At 45.5% G+C, this 15,506-nt stretch overlaps 2 pseudogenes; one reads left to right on the top strand and one right to left on the bottom strand.

Annotated features, from left to right (window-relative positions):
• Positions 1–878: 878 nt before the first annotated feature.
• On the top strand, positions 879–989 carry LOC116564602 (annotated as a pseudogene).
• Positions 990–13,011: 12,022 nt separating this feature from the next.
• Positions 13,012–14,689, bottom strand: LOC116564301 (annotated as a pseudogene).
• Between the last annotated feature and the right edge of the window lie 817 nt (positions 14,690–15,506).

Below are 15,506 nucleotides of genomic sequence, written 5' to 3'. Positions count from 1 at the left end.
AACCAAAGCAGATACCTAAAAACAGACTTTGGTAGAGCAAAACCAGGCATGCAGCTCGTGTCTCTCTTAGTTCATCTTCCAGGAAGGCCTGAGTGAGCCTGTTGCTGCTGCCTGTGTTTCATTTTCAGATACTTAGGCATCTACTTTGAAGCTTTTATATGGTCAGCTCTGGAGAAAGAGAAATGGGTGCCCAACATTCCATTTAATAAGTGAGCCTGAATGCACATGAGCCCTTCTGCAGCTCCTGTTGTCACCCCAAGATCAGCTTTGGGCCAGGCTCAGCACTTGATTCCATCCCCTGGCCACTCTCTTCCAAAACAAATAAACAAATTCAACTCCATCAGCCATCCTGAGTAATGCAGCATTTACTGACTTTTCTTCGGGAAAATGAGACAAGTTACTCATAACATATGGTACAATTTCCCTAAGGATACCTGCTAACACTTTTTTTTTCTTTTTTTGAGATGGTGTCTGCTCTGTCGCCCAGGCTGGAGTGTAGTGGGGTGATCTCGACTCACTGCATTCTCTGCCTCCTGGGTTCAAGCGATTCACCTGCCTCAGCCTCCTGAGTAGCTGGGACTACAGGTGTCTGCCACCACGCCCAGCTAATTTTTGTATTTTTAGCAGAGACGGGGTTTCATCATGTTGGCCAGGATGACCTCCATTTCTTGACCCAGTGATCCGCCCGCCTCAGCCTCCCAAAGTGCTGGGATTACAGACATGAGCCGCCACACCTGACCACCTGCAAACACTTCTGCATGTCCCTCCAAGTTCCTCTTAGTGGCTGCTGCATGCCCTTCTTCATCTTCCCCAAGCTGTCTCAAGTGGCCCCTTGAGCCTGACATTGGAACATGCCACTCTTTAAAAGAGAATCAGTGATCCTTTTGTAGTTAGTTCATAAGTGTGATGATTGTGGTTTCATGCTCATGTGTGAGACATGGGTGGGCCTCCCTCAAACCTTGTTATGATGGCCCAGTAACCATCTGACATGGAAAAGATAAAAGAAAGATGGATTGTCAGCCAAATTTCAACCACCTCATTTTTTTTTTTTTTTGAGATCGAGTCTCGCTCTGTTGCCCAGACTGGAGTGCAGTGGTGCCACCTCAGCTTGCTGCAACCTCTGCCCCTCAGGGTCGAGTGATTCTCCTACCTCAGCCTTCCAAGTAGCTGGAACTACAGGCACGTGCCACAATACCTGGCTAATTTTTTTGTATTTTTAGTAGAGATGGGGTTTTGCCGTGTTGTTCAGGCTGGTCTCAAACTCCTGACCTCAGGTGATCTACCCACCTCAGCTTCCCAAAGTGCTGGGATTACAGGTATGAGCCACTGTGCCAGGCCCAACCACCTCATCTTTTTCAGGCAAGCCTTCAAGGCCCATAGTTCAATTGTATTAAGTTTTTAAAATTTTTAAATTTTTTTTCTAGAGATGGGGTCTTACCATGTTGGCCAGGATGGTCTCAATCTCTTGACCTCGTGATCCACCCACCTAAGCCTCACAAAGTGCTGGGATTACAGGCGTTGAGCCACCATACTCAGCTAATTGCATTAAGTTTAATGGTCCCTGAAAGGTGGACGAAAGTCTTATATTTGATTTAATGCCCTCAGTACAGACCAGACAACTAGTATAGGGTTCGTGCAAAAAACATGGTCATAGGATGTGCCCTATAAGATCTAACCACTCTTAGGGGCCAAAATAGGGCAGAGTGGGACAGACGTGAGGTGATACAGCATGCAGTTTCAGCTGGGTCACGCTCTAAGCCATTTGAGCTGTGAAGGTTTCTCTCCCAGAAGATTGTGGGGTAGGTCGTGAGGTACTGTAGGCCTTGACAAGAGTACAAAGCGAGGCCTAAACACCACATGTCTAAATATTTTAAAGTTATAATAAGTAAAGCTCACAAATCATTCAATGCAGTATGTTCTGTCCTCCTGCCTTGATAAAAATACCTTTAGAACAACCTGGAAGTCCAAGTTGGAATTTTAAATTCTTGGATGTCTTAGAATCTCTTGCTGGACCATGGTGGCATAGGAAGAGCCAGCCCCCAGCTTTGGCCCTCATCCTGCATCCTTTTTTCTTCCCACTCCTCACTCCAGCCCTTCTTGCATCAGCATAGAACTCTTGCATTCCCATATGGACTTCTCAGCCCATAAATCCAGCTTCCTCGTAACACTCTTTGTTGATCCCTTAAGGTTGGGGTGTGCACACCAGCGTCTGGGTCACCCTGAGAAGGACTGATCTTAAAAAAGTCTGCACTGGGTTTGGAGATAAGCTTGGGGATATTTGGGCAGAGATTCTGGAGTCCCATGCATTATCCAAAAAAGGGAGGAGAATGTCAAACAGTCCATTTCTAACTTGTAATCTTTAAAGGCTCTCTCCGAGATGATATGAGGAAATTCCAGGTTCAGGGACTCAAATTGTCTACTACAATTTGAGGAAATTCCAGGTTCCAATTCCAGTGGAAATCTTCTTGGAGAGGGAGCTATTTATTGATTTTCAGTGCTGCCAGAAGGTAGGGGGATGGATTTCATAACTTCTAGAGGTCACTTGTTCCACCTCCTCCTCTGCTAAACAGGGTCTTTGGGAGAAGCTTAGTAGCTTATGGTCCCTTCACTCTTAGTGCCCTTTGGCTAGCTCCTGACATAAAGCAAAGGCCCCTGTGTTTCTTGAAGCTTTCTGCCCTCTCAGGTATGAGGACTAAGTGGGAGGATCTTTAAAGGCAGAGCATGTCTGCAGGAATCTTTAGTTTCTCTGATTAGGTCAAAAATAATCTTTCCTGATCCCCAGGCTGGAAGGCAGAGTATGAATAAAAGGAGGACCAGGCCGGGTGTGGTGGCTCATGCCTGTAATCCAGGCACTTTGGAGGCCAAGGCGGGTGGATCACCTGAGGTTGGGAGTTCAAGACCAGCCTGACCAACATGGTGAAACCCTGTCTTAAAAAAAAAAAAAGGAGGACCAAAGGCTTGGAGAAGAGCCACCGTTCCTTCTATCTCTGCATTCATGGTTCAGGTGCTGTCAGTCATTCTGAGAGGCAGGCAGAACAACTGTGTCACTCAAAGCCTTCTGGCCCCTCTTAGATAGTGTGGGTCCATCCAGGAGCTCTGCAGGCCATGAGTTCAGAGTGGGAAGGGATGTAGGAGCAGCATAGGAGCTGGGCATGATATCTTGTGGTGAGATGTGGTGCTGCAGTCTCTTCCATTTCCTGACTCAGGCTGGGAGGGAGATAAGTATGCACCCAAACCAGGGTAGATATCAAGCCTCACCTACCCAACCTCATAGACCAGGATCTAAAACTCTGCAATGAAGGCTGACTCCGTATGATCTCAGCCAGTAATGGCATAAAGATTGTAAATGAAAATTCCAGAGAGGGAAACACACACATACACACACACACGCGTGCGCACACACACACATACATTGCATTACCTTAAGACCTCCTCTACAGGAAAAAAAAAGGTTTCAGGGTAGGACAGTGAGTGAGATGTCACAGAGAGTTCATAAACTGATCTTTCTCTGAAGTCTGCTCTTCTTGTTACCAAAAACCACAGTTAGGTTTTAAAATAAAGGTCATTCATTTGATAGTTTGCTCTGCTACCTGCATTTTCATTTCAAAAGCAAAGCCACTAAGAAACGCCATTGGAGTTTGGAAGGATAAATGACGTAACATCTGAATATTATGAGTTGAACAAAATGGAGCCCAGGAGGCCTGGTTTGTGTTGGGTTCTCATAATATCATCCTTAGGGAGCTGTAGTTCATCCTATTCCTTAGACTGTGGAGACTGCTCAGTCTTTCCACTAGTGAGAGAAGGGGCATTGTAGGGCTAAGGAAGGTGTAAGGGAATGGCAGGGGGTGGGGGACAATGAGCAGTGCTCTATTGATGGTACCAGGAAACAATAATGAAGAAGCCTTGAGGAAGTTAACCCAGGGCCTTCTTACTAGAACCTAACCTCCAGGATCCATTTTGCTTCTATAATACTTAGACCCAACATGACTCATGGGAGAAGATGCCCTTGATAACTGTCTCCCTGAGAAGTTAAGCCTACGCTCTGTAACATCTCTCTCTCTGGGAAGCCCTTGACTGTGGATATTGTAAATCACACAAAATCACAAAACAAGAGTCAATCCTAGCTTGAGTTTACAAGAAGATAAAAATTGGCATCCATGTATGATAGCCAGATAAAATATTGCACACCTGTATTTTTATTGCTAAATGTGGCAACCCCACATCCATGTCCCCAAATCTTCGATCCTCTCTGATTTCTTTAGTAATGAAAGCCACTTAATGTGTGGGACTGTAAACTCAAGGACACCTGAGGTCTTAGGGAGATGTCTGATGAGACCACACAAAAAAATGAAAATTAAAAACTCTCATAAAAAACTTGAGAGTCGGCCAGGCGTGGTGGCCCATGCCTGTAATCCCAGCACTTTGGGAGGCCAAGGCAGGTGGATCACTTGAGGTCGGGAGTTCGAGACCAGCCTGACCAAATGGAGAAACCTTGTCTTTTTTTTTTTTTTTTTTTTGAGACGGAGTTTCACTCTTGTTACCCAGGCTGGAGTGCAATGGCGCGATCTCGGCTCACCGCAACCTCCACCTCCTGGGTTCAGGCAATTCTCCTGCCTCAACCTCCTGAGTAGCTGGGATTACAGGCACGCATCACCATGCCCAGCTAATGTTTTGTATTTTTAGTAGAGATGGGGTTTCACCATGTTGACCAGGATGGTCTTGATCTCTTGACCTCGTGATCCACCCGCCTCAGCCTCCCAAAGTGCTGGGATTACAGGCTTGAGCCACCGCGCCCGGCCGAAACCTTGTCTTTACTAAAAATACAAAAAATTGGCCAGGCATTGTGGCACATGCCTATAATCCTAGTTACTCAGGAGGCTGAGGCAGGAGAATCACTTGAACCCAGGAGGCAGAGCTTGCAGTGAGCCGAGATCGCACCATTGCACTACAGCCTAGGCAGTAAGAGTGAAATTCTGTCTCAAAAAAACCAAAAAACAAAAAACCTTGAGAGTCTCTTCCATTGAGTAAACTTTTCTCATCAGGGAGACTTTGGTGTCTTCCTTCCTTTGGTATTCTTTCTTCCAAAATACTTCTTTTGACTACCAATCAATAAAGGAAAGCCATTGAAACCAATAGGAAATAGCCCCCCCCTTGATGAGGTCCTACTATTTGTCAGAACATGGCGTCATGTTAGATGCTTTATGTGCCTCATTTTATTTCATCCTCACTATATTATTGATGATTTTTTTTTCCTTTAATGTAAGGTTGAGGAATCCAAGGTTTAGAAATGATATACAACTTGCCCCAGGTCACAAACCTAGTAAGTAGAAGAGCCAGGATGATGCTGATAATAATGGTGGTGATGGCTGGGCACGGTGGCTCACGCCTGTAATCCCAGCACTTTGAGAGGCCAAGGCAGGTGGATCGCCTGGGGTCGGGAGTTTAAGACCAGCCTGACCAACATGGAGAAACCCTGTCTCTGTGAAAAATACAAAATTGGCCAGGCATGATGATGTATGCCTCTAATCCCATCTCCTTGGGAGATTGAGGCAGGAGAATTGCTTGAGGCAGGAGGATTGCTTGAGCCCGGGAGGCGGGGGTTGGGGTGAGCCGAGATTGTGCCAATGTATTCCAGCCTGGGCAACAAAAGTGAAACTCCGTCTCAAGGAAAAAAAAAAATGGTGGTGATGATGAACACAGCTCACATTGGTTGAGAATACATTATGAGTCAACCCGTGTGCTGAGCATGCTACATGCATTAACTCATTCAATTACCACAACTGCCTTTTTGGACCGGTACTCTCATTAACTCCATTTTAAAGAAGAGGAAACAGTCACTCTTGGTCTGCTGACTCCCAACCACAGACTCTACTATTAGCCACACTCCGTGGATTGTACCTCTCCACCCACTGTGTCCTGACATCCTACTCCCACCCCTCTTACTGCAGGTTGCTGAAGCTGTTTGTAGACTCAGCTGCTTTCTAAAACACTAACCTCGCAATGGGTTGATTGGCTCTTGGAAGGTAGTGCATGGTAAAGCCTCGGCAGGCAGATGTTAGGTTGACCAAGGTCCCTATCTTAAATGTTAAAAATTTGGTGTTTCAGGCCTTGAAAATAACTCTGACAAGTTTTATACAAATTACTCCTAAGAGCTGACACATAGCTGATAAAACAGCCTCAACAAAAACCACCTCAATCTTACCTCTAGGAAGCTCTTGGCTTTTGCTAACCACAATCTTAGAGAAGCTTCCAACTAGTCAGAGGTGAGTGAAGCTTCATACTAATACAGCAAGTCTGGTTTCTTTCTTTCCTTTTTTTTTTTTTATTGTGGGCTCACTCAAAAATGCAGAAATGGCTGCATGGTTGATGCCTTATTTTTTATTTTTATTTTTAGAGATGAGATCTCTCTCTGTTGCCCAGGCTGGTGTGTACTGGCGCGATCTCGGCTCACTGCAGCTCTGGCCCCTGGGGTTCAAGTGATTTTTGTGCCTCAGCCTCCGGAGTGGCTGGGGTTACAGGCATGTGCCACCGTTCCCAGATAATTTTTGTATTTTTAGTAGAGATGAGGTTTCGCTTTATTGGCCAGGCTGGTCTTGAACTCCTGACCTCAGGTGATCTGCCCACCGTGGCTTTCCAAAGTGCTGGGATTACAGGAGTGAGCCACCACACTTGGCCTATTATCTTATTTTGTATTTTTATTTTTGGAGATGAGATCTCACTCTATTGCTCAGGCAGTGGAGTGCATTGGCTCGATAATAGTTCCTTGAAGCCCCCTGACTCAAGCTATCCTCTTAACTCAGCTGCCCAAGTAGCTGGGACTACAGTTGTGTGTCATTGTGACTGGCTAATTTTTAATATATTTTTACAGACAGGGTCTTCTTTCTATGTTGCCCAGGCTACTCAAACTCCTGGGCTCAAGTGATCCAACCCCTCTCAGCCTCCCAAAGCTCTAGGATTACAGGCATGATCCACAGTGACCAGCCTGGTTTCTTTCTAATGGTGCTGATGACACAGATCCTTTTTGGTTGACACCCTCGTCACCCACCCCTGCATAGCTCCTATGCAAGTGCAAGGTTGGAGAGACAAATGGTGGAATGAAGACAAAACTTCCACCCTCCCTCTTTCTCCTGTTACCCTGTGCAATATAATTTCCCCCAAACCAAAAGATAGGGAATAAAACTCTCTCCAAACATCTCAAAAACCTCACATCTCTTTCTGACTTTTCCTGGTTACATTTCTTTTACTCATTCTTGTCTCTGTCTTCAAGAGATGATTCTGCTGGGCCTGGAAGTGTCTGGGGGACTCACTGCCCAGGGTCTGTCCTTCCGCTTCCAGAGTGAGTGCAACAGAGGGCAGTAGGGAGGAGGCCGAGCAACCTGTCCACCTCAGGCTTCCAAAGTGCAGGGATTATGGGCATGAGCCGCAGCGCCCAGGCTGGACTTTCACTGGCTTAAGCCAGCAGAGCCTCTAATATAACTCTTCTTGAAAGAAAAATGTTCAACAATAGAAATGACTAGCTAATTTGCCATGTAAGATTCAATTTTATTCTTTTCTAGCTCCAAAACCACAATCATATGCCACAGCTTAGAATAAGAAAGAATCTTTTGCCAAGGAACTCCACAAAGTAGCCTCACTCCCTGGAGTATGTTTACAAGGGATTATGCAAGTGTACCCTCTAGTGTAGGAATCAGATCATTCAACTGGTCAATATTTATTCATGTACAGTCATCAGAGAAGTAATGTAAAATAAATGAGAGTCTAAGTAGTAATACTGCAGGAGCCCAAATAAAATGACTTCTCTCTTTAACCTGTATGAAACTTTCCTTCTCCCCTGCCACCGATTGTGCATACATTACTCTGGTTAACAACCTTCTACCCAGCAGGCTCCAGGAATCTCAGGACAAACGTATCAGTGATCTCCTTTTTGCATAGACTCTGGACTGGGATTCTTTCCATTGTAGGCTGGCTCGTCCCTTCCTTCCTTCTGTCCTTCTTTCCTTCCTTCCTTCCTTCCTTCCTTCCTTCCTTCCTTCCTTCCTTCCTTCCTTCCTTCCCCCCCTCTCTTTCTCTCTCTTTCTTTCTTTCTTTCTCTCCACCTCCCTCCTCCCTCCCCATCCTCATCCTCCTTCTCATCCTCCTCCTCCTCCACGTCCTCCTCCATCTCCTTCTCCTTTTTCTCCTTCTCTTCCTGCCTCTTCCTCCTCCTCCCTCCTTCCTCCTCCTCCTCCTCTTCCCTTCGTCTTCCTCCTCCTTCTCTTCCCTTCATCTTCCTCCTCCTCCTCCTCCTTCTTCTTTTTCTTCTTTTCCTTTTTCAGACAGGGTCTCACTCTGTTGCCCAGGCTGCAGTACAATGTGCAATCACAGCTCACTGCTGCATCAGTCTCTCCAGGGTTAGGCAATCCTCCCACCTCAGCTTCTCAAGTAGCTGGGACTATAGTTACTCACCACCATGCCAGGCTAATTTTTGTAGAAACAGGGTTTCCCCTTGTTTCCCAAGCTGGTCTTCAAATCCTGGGTTTAAGCGATCCTCCCACCTCAGCCTCCCAAAGTGCAGGGATTACAGGCATGAGCCACCATGCCCAGCTCCATGTGGCCTTCTAAGGGAAAGATTATGTTTATAGGAGAGAAGAATTGTACTTAAAGGAGGATCCCAGCAAGAACTCTTTGCATTCAAGGTGCTTCTCATACTTTCAGTTAACACTAAACATTTTAGGGGTGCTTATTATGTGCCAGACATTATGGTAGGTACTAGGAATACAACGTGATTTTTAAAAAATGGAGTCCCCTTTTAGGGAGTTAAAGCCCACTGCATGATAATAGCTAAAACCTATTGATAGCAGCTGTGTGCTTTGTATACACTACCTTGTTTAATCTTCAGTTCCAGCAGGGTGCAGTGGCTTATACCTATAATCGAGCACTTTGGGAGGCTGAGGCAGGAGGATAACTTGAAGTCAGGAGTTTAAGACCAGCGTGGCCAACAGGCCAGTGAAAGTTAAAAAACCCAGTACAACTGGAACCTCAACCCTATAAGATTATCAGATTTGTCCAGACATTTGGACAGTATTCTATTGATAATATCTGAATTTTTAAAAAAAATTCTGACTTTTAGGATCTTGTCCAGGTTATGTACTTCTTTCTCTCAGCCATTATTATTTTGGCTCATACTAGAAGACTATGAATTACAGATGAGTCAATTAAGGCAGAAACACTGGGTATAAAAGTATAAAATACCATGATAGGCAGTATTTGACCTCGGAAAGGCTATGGGGGCAAAAAAGGTAAATTAAGGAGCATAGATTCATTGGCAGAGTCTGTTAAAGGGTGTATCACCAACCTCACTAATGGTGCTGGGGGTGGTGAGCTAATCCACTGAATACCCTTCCTCCTCTGATCCTACTGAAATTCCTCCTGACCATCTGCTTCTGCAGCTAATGATGGAGACGCAAATGTTGGACTATCGGGATTTTTCAGATTGCTTTCAATATTCCAAATGCCAAACCATCAGAGTTTGAAAAACTACTTTTGGTTTTCCAAACACTACAACATAGGACATGTCGACTAGGAGATGCCAGTTTTAAGACATTTGTTATACGTGGTTTTTTTTGCTGTCCTGTTTTCTGTGGGTTTATTGGTGAAATAGCTATTTTGTCCAAGAGACAGATATTGCAGTGGAGGAGAAACGGGCACAATCCTAACCACAGCATCACTTAGTGACTATCAAGCCCGAGACCAGAAAGCAATATTTGCAGTGGTTCCACAGCATTGCCTTTGTATAACTGGCTTTCTGGTTCCTTACTGAACACCTGTAGATAGGATTTATGTTAAATAAGGACATCTTTGGAGCTATCTGCATAAGAAGAAGAGTGTAAACTCTGGTAGGACAGACTTTTTTTCACTCAGGTAAGTAACTGGTAATGCAGGGTGTAACCGTTTTCATAGGAATAAACACATAGGAGAGACACTGTGTAAATTCGGACTAGGTTTTGCGGCATGTAACCAAAATATCAGTGCCTTACACAGGATGGGAGTTTATTTCTGTTTCACACAAACAAAAGCAAGAGGTAGACAGTGCAAAATATCTATAGCTCCATAAAGTCATTAGAATAAATCCAGGCCGGGCACGGTGGCTCATGTCTGTAACGTCGGCACTTTGGGAGGCTGAGATGGGTGGATTACTTGGGGCCAGGAGTTCGAGACCAGCCTGGCCAACATGGTGAAACACCATCTCTACAAGAAAAATAAATATATATTATTTTTATTATTAGTGCATGGTGGCTCCAGGAAGGGTGCCTGTAGTCCCAGCTACTCAGGAGGCTGACGCATGAGAATCACTTGAACCTGGGAGGCAGAGGTTGCAGTGAGCCGAAATCATGCCCCGGACTCAAGCCTGGGCAACAGAGTGAGACTCTGTCTCAGGAAAAAAAGAAAAAAAGGAAATAAATCCAATATCTTCCTAGTGCAAAGCTTCACCATTCCTTGGGTGTGGTCTCTGTCTTCCTAGTCCAAGCTGGTGACTAAAGAATTAGCCAGCATATTCAAATAGAGGAAGGGAAGAAAGGCATGTATTCTCGCTAAAAAATCATGTCCCAGACGCTGCAAACATATCCACTTTCATATTACTAGCCAGAGCTTAGCCCAATGGTCTCATCCAGCTGCAAAACATATTGGAAAATGTAGACTTTATCTCAAGCACGTTATGCTTAGCCAAATATTAGGGGTTCTTGTACCAAGAAAAAAAAGACAAGAGAATGGATATAGGGTAGACGATTAGCAGTCTGCCACAAACATTGAACTCAGCTATGAGACATCAGAAAAGGCCTCGAGAAAGAGGTGGTATCTGAGCACTGAGTAAAATATGCTCAGGAACCCATACAGTTGAAAGGGATGTAGGAGAGGAGGAAGGGCAGAGTGTCTCCGGGGAGCAGGCAGCACATATGAGGCCATAAGAGAGAAGAAGTATGCCATGATGGGGGAACTGAAAGTTGCTTCTCTAGCTGCATTGAAGACAGGAGGCAGGAGAAATTGCTCCCTATGCGAGACTGCGGCCAGTCCTCATTCTCCAGTAATGTTCGCAGAGGTCTGGCTCTCCTCCTTACCTCCTGCTGCAGCTGATTCTCTAAGTTTAGAGTGAGTAGCCAGCCATTCTCTCCAGGGCAGGAGGGCAAAGGGTGGAGAGTATGCCATCGCCTTGTTAAGAAGGCTCCCTACTTATTTATCAGAATACATTTGAGTTTCTCCTTCTTCAACTAGACCAAAAAACAGAGTATCTTCCAGTGAGCATCTTTCAGAGAGGCTCCAGGGAGGGTGGGGGGTAAATGCAGAGCCCCCATCTGAGTCTCTCTTCTGCTCCTCCACACCTAGGAGCTAACTTCCTGCCATTTTTATCATAACTGTTATAGGTGAGGGATTTGTGAACTGGGAAACAGGCCAGAGGTCACAGGGAGATTTCAAAGGCACTTCCAAATAGCTTGTCCCAGACTTCATTCCCTTTCCAGTGTTCCTGTCTGGGGGAATGCATCTGCACATATCCCAGTGCCAGAGTGGGAAAGCCAGGACTTAGCCCAGGCATGGCGTCCCTCCCCGCTCACATCCAAGCACTCACGTGTCTAATAATTTTACCTCAACAGCTTGCACTTCTGCCTCCTCCTCTTCATGTTCACACTGCCCCGCCCCCCATACTAGTCGAAGCTTACTGTCATCCTCTCCCAATCACAGCAGTGGATGCAAGTCTGGTTGCCCTGCACCCACTCAGAACCTCTACCCCATGAATCACACTGCAGCCAGTGTCATCATTTCCAGCGTAAGGCTGATCATGATCCTCCTTCACCTTTTAAAACTGTAGGGTGGGCCTGGCACGGTGGTTCGCGTCTGTAATCCCAGTACTCTGAGAGGCTCAGGCATACAGATAACGAGGTCAAGAGATGGAGACCATCCCAGCCAGCATGGTGAAACCCCATATCTACTAAAAATACAAAAATTAGCTGGGCATGGTGGTGCGTGACTGTAGTCCCAGCTACTAGGGAGGTTGAGGCAAAAGAATGGCTTGAACCTGGGAGGTGGAGGTTGTAGTGAGCTGAGGTCGTGCCACTGTACTCCAGTCTGGCAACAGGGAGAGACTCCATCTCAAAAAAAAAAAAAAAAAGACCAGGCACAGTGGTTCGCCCCTGTAGTCCCAGTCTCAAGGCGGGTGGAACACAAGGTGAGGAGCTCAAGACCAGTCTGGCCAAGATGGTGAAACCCCATCTCTACTAAAAATACAAAGATTAGTCAGGCATGGTGGTGGGCACTTGTAATCCCAGCTACTCAGGAGACTGAGGCAGAGAATTTCTTGAACCCAGGAGACGGAGGGTGCAGTGAGCCTGCATTGTGCCACTGCACTCCAGCCTGGGTGACACAGCAAGACTCCATCTCAACAAAACAAAACCCTAGGGTGGCTAACTGCAGTCTACACAGCTCTAAATACTCAAGTCTTCACCTCTCCTGCTTCATCAGGAGTCATTCCTTCCCCTGCTCCCTTTACTCCAGCCACCTTGGGTGACTTGCCAGTGATCTGCCCTCCTTTTGGTCTTAGGGATGTCCCAAGCTGCAATGCTCTTTTCTTCTCCCAGTGAATCCCAGTTTCTTTCTGTTGTCAGTGCTAGTTGCTTTCTGGGGGAAATCTAAACTCCCAGTCTGCTAAAAATCCTTGCACATTCCCTTCATTTCTTTCCTTTAGTACACATGTTGGTTTATTATTTTACATTCACTGGTTATTTCATTAGTATCTCTATTGATGCATTTTTAGTTGATGATCCTTCCAGCTAAAGGGCTACAAAGGTTTCAGACTAATTCTGGAAACATTTTCTCTTTGCATATTTAAAGGGAAAGTGATCTTTTCTAATATTTGCAGATAAGAGGAATGTTTGAAGTTAGAGTCCTAAAGGAGTATTATTTTTATAATGATTTTGTAGTTTCCAAGTTAATGTTTACAATTTAATAAATCTCTCGATGATTGCAGACAAGTATGGCTGTTTGGTAGTATTCAGAAACATCACAGTAATGGCAGTTTTTTGAATTAGTGTGTAGTCCTCAATAATTATATGTGAAATTGCTGTCAAACCAGTAAAACTGCATTTATGTACCCATTGTTTTCAGGATTGTTGGTAATCTAGGCATATTTTCCCCAAATAACTTTGCCTTCTTGCGTCACAAAGCCCAATTTGCTCACACTTTCCTCAATGACAGTACCTTTGGTAATAACACTCAAAGTTGTATACAGTGGAGATGAGGGATTCTTCTTCTTCTTCTTTTTTTTTTTTTGAGACAGAGTTTCGCTCTTGTTACCCAGGCTGGAGTGCAATGGCGCGATCTCGGCTCACCGCAACCTCCACCTCCTGGGTTCAGGCAATTCTCCTGCCTCAGCCTCCTGAGTAGCTGGGATTACAGGCACGCGCCACCATGCCTAGCTAAGTTTTGGTACTTTTAGTAGAGACGGGGTTTCACCTTGTTGACCAGGATGGTCTTGATCTCTTGACCTCGTGATCCACCCGCCTCTGCCTCCCAAAGTGCTGGGATTACAGGCTTGAGCCACCGCGCCCGGCCACCTTCTTTTTTTTTTTTTTTTTGAGACAGAGTTTCACTCTTGTTGCCCAGTCAGAAATGCAGTCGTGTGATCTCAGCTCACAGCACCCTCCACCTCTCGAGTTTTAAGCAATTCTCCTGCTTCACCCTCCCGAGTAGCTGGAATTACAGGTATGTGCCACCAAGCCCGGCTAATATTGTATTTTTAGTAGAGACGGGATTTCTTTATGTTGGTCAGACTGGTCTCAAACTTCTGACCTCAGGTGATCCACTGCATCAGCCTACCAAAGTACTGGGATTACAAGCATGAGCCACCACGCCGGTGGGATTCTTCTTTACACCACCTATTGGTAGGCAAAAGGTGGCTTTTAATTCAGGATGTGTTACATGGGCTTTCTTGAAACGCAAGCCCGTTGCCCTGATGAATCTTTCATATTTAGGTGGTTTTCTTTTAAAGCCATCTCCAACAAAGCAGACTTTTGTAACCATCCTCTTCCATGCCTTCTTCTTTCTCTTTCCTGTTTGAATAACTTTTAATACTTTTGTTTCTGTCGAAGGTGGAGAACATCCAAGCCTGAAAGGGAAACACCAAGTGAATGAATTTGGTCAGCCGATCTAGGTGAGTGCAGCCACACTGCAGAGGTAGAAACTGTAGGACTTGGCAAGTGGTGGAATGTCACAATTCACTACATTAGGCAGAGGCACTTCCCATTTTACCCCTTTCTCTTTACTTTCTGCTTAATCATATTGGAAAGTACTTTAGCTCGAGATTGTCTCTCTCTGTCCAGCAGATAGGCAGGTCCTGCTCCCTGTGGAGTCTTTTCATCATTCCTTTGTTTGGTGTTTCTCTTTTCATGCATCTTGATAGTCTTTTTGATTTGTATTTCCTCAGCATGGCGCTGTTTATGGTAGAGCTTAGCCTTCAGACCAACCATTTTCGTTTCCTTCTTTGAACGTTCATGAGCCTCTCAACTTTCCTTCTTTCTCTTTTTCTTGTGGTAATTCAAACGGCATCTATAGCGTTTACAGTGTAATTCAGTATATTCACTCTGTGGCATATTGATGGCCGCAGAGCCACCAGAAGCAGCCCCTGGGGTGCGAAAACGCTCTCAATTTTCGGGTCTCAGAGACCCACGGCCGACACCGCGCAGGCTTCGACCGGCAAGTGGCTTTGTGTTAACTTTGCTATTGCTTTATACTGCTATAAAGTAATAAACCCAAATTTCTCTCCTACATGTTACTGATCAGCCATGGATAGTCAGGAGGATGCCCTAGTTTTGGGGGACACTATCTTAATATTCCTTAACATCTCTTAACTGTTTTGTACATCCAGAACACTTCTGCCTCCAACTCCAGCAAGGATCTGAGGGTCCAGGACCTTAGGAAAGCTGCTTGTAGACAGGTGGAGGGGTAAGGACGTGTGGGATGAGAAGGATCGGCTTGCATTCTTCTGCCTCCCACATCCCTACGTTTAGGAACAAGCCTCATACCTATTATACTCACCATGAGTTACAAACTAGTAGCTCACAGGCCAAGTTAGTCCCTTAGATGTGCTTGGCTTGGCTAGAAGGATATTTAAAATTATTATTATTATTTATTTTTATTTTCATGTTGAGACAGGGTCTCACTCTGTCTTCCAGACTGGAATGCTGTGGCTTGATTTGGCTCATTGCAACCTCCACCTCCTGGGTTCAAGAGTCTCTCCTGCTTGGGCCGGGCGCGGTGGCTCAAGCCTGTAATCCCAGCACTTTGGGAGGCTGAGGCGGGTGGATCACGAGGTCAAGAGATCGAGACCATCCTGGTCAACATGGTGAAACCCCGTCTCTACTAAAACTACGAAAAATTAGCTGGGCATGGTGGCGCATGCCTGTAATCCCAGCTACTCAGGAGGCTGAGGCAGGAGAATTGCCTGAACCCAGGAGGCGGAGGTTGCAGTGAGCCAAAAT

The sequence above is a fragment of the Sapajus apella genome, unplaced genomic scaffold, assembly GCF_009761245.1.
Source record: "Sapajus apella isolate SASKATOON/1434 unplaced genomic scaffold, GSC_monkey_1.0 scaffold37, whole genome shotgun sequence".
Taxonomy (NCBI): Eukaryota; Metazoa; Chordata; class Mammalia; order Primates; family Cebidae; genus Sapajus; species Sapajus apella.
The sequence above is the reverse complement of the archived record's forward strand: the minus strand, read 5'-3'. Positions and strand labels throughout refer to the sequence as shown.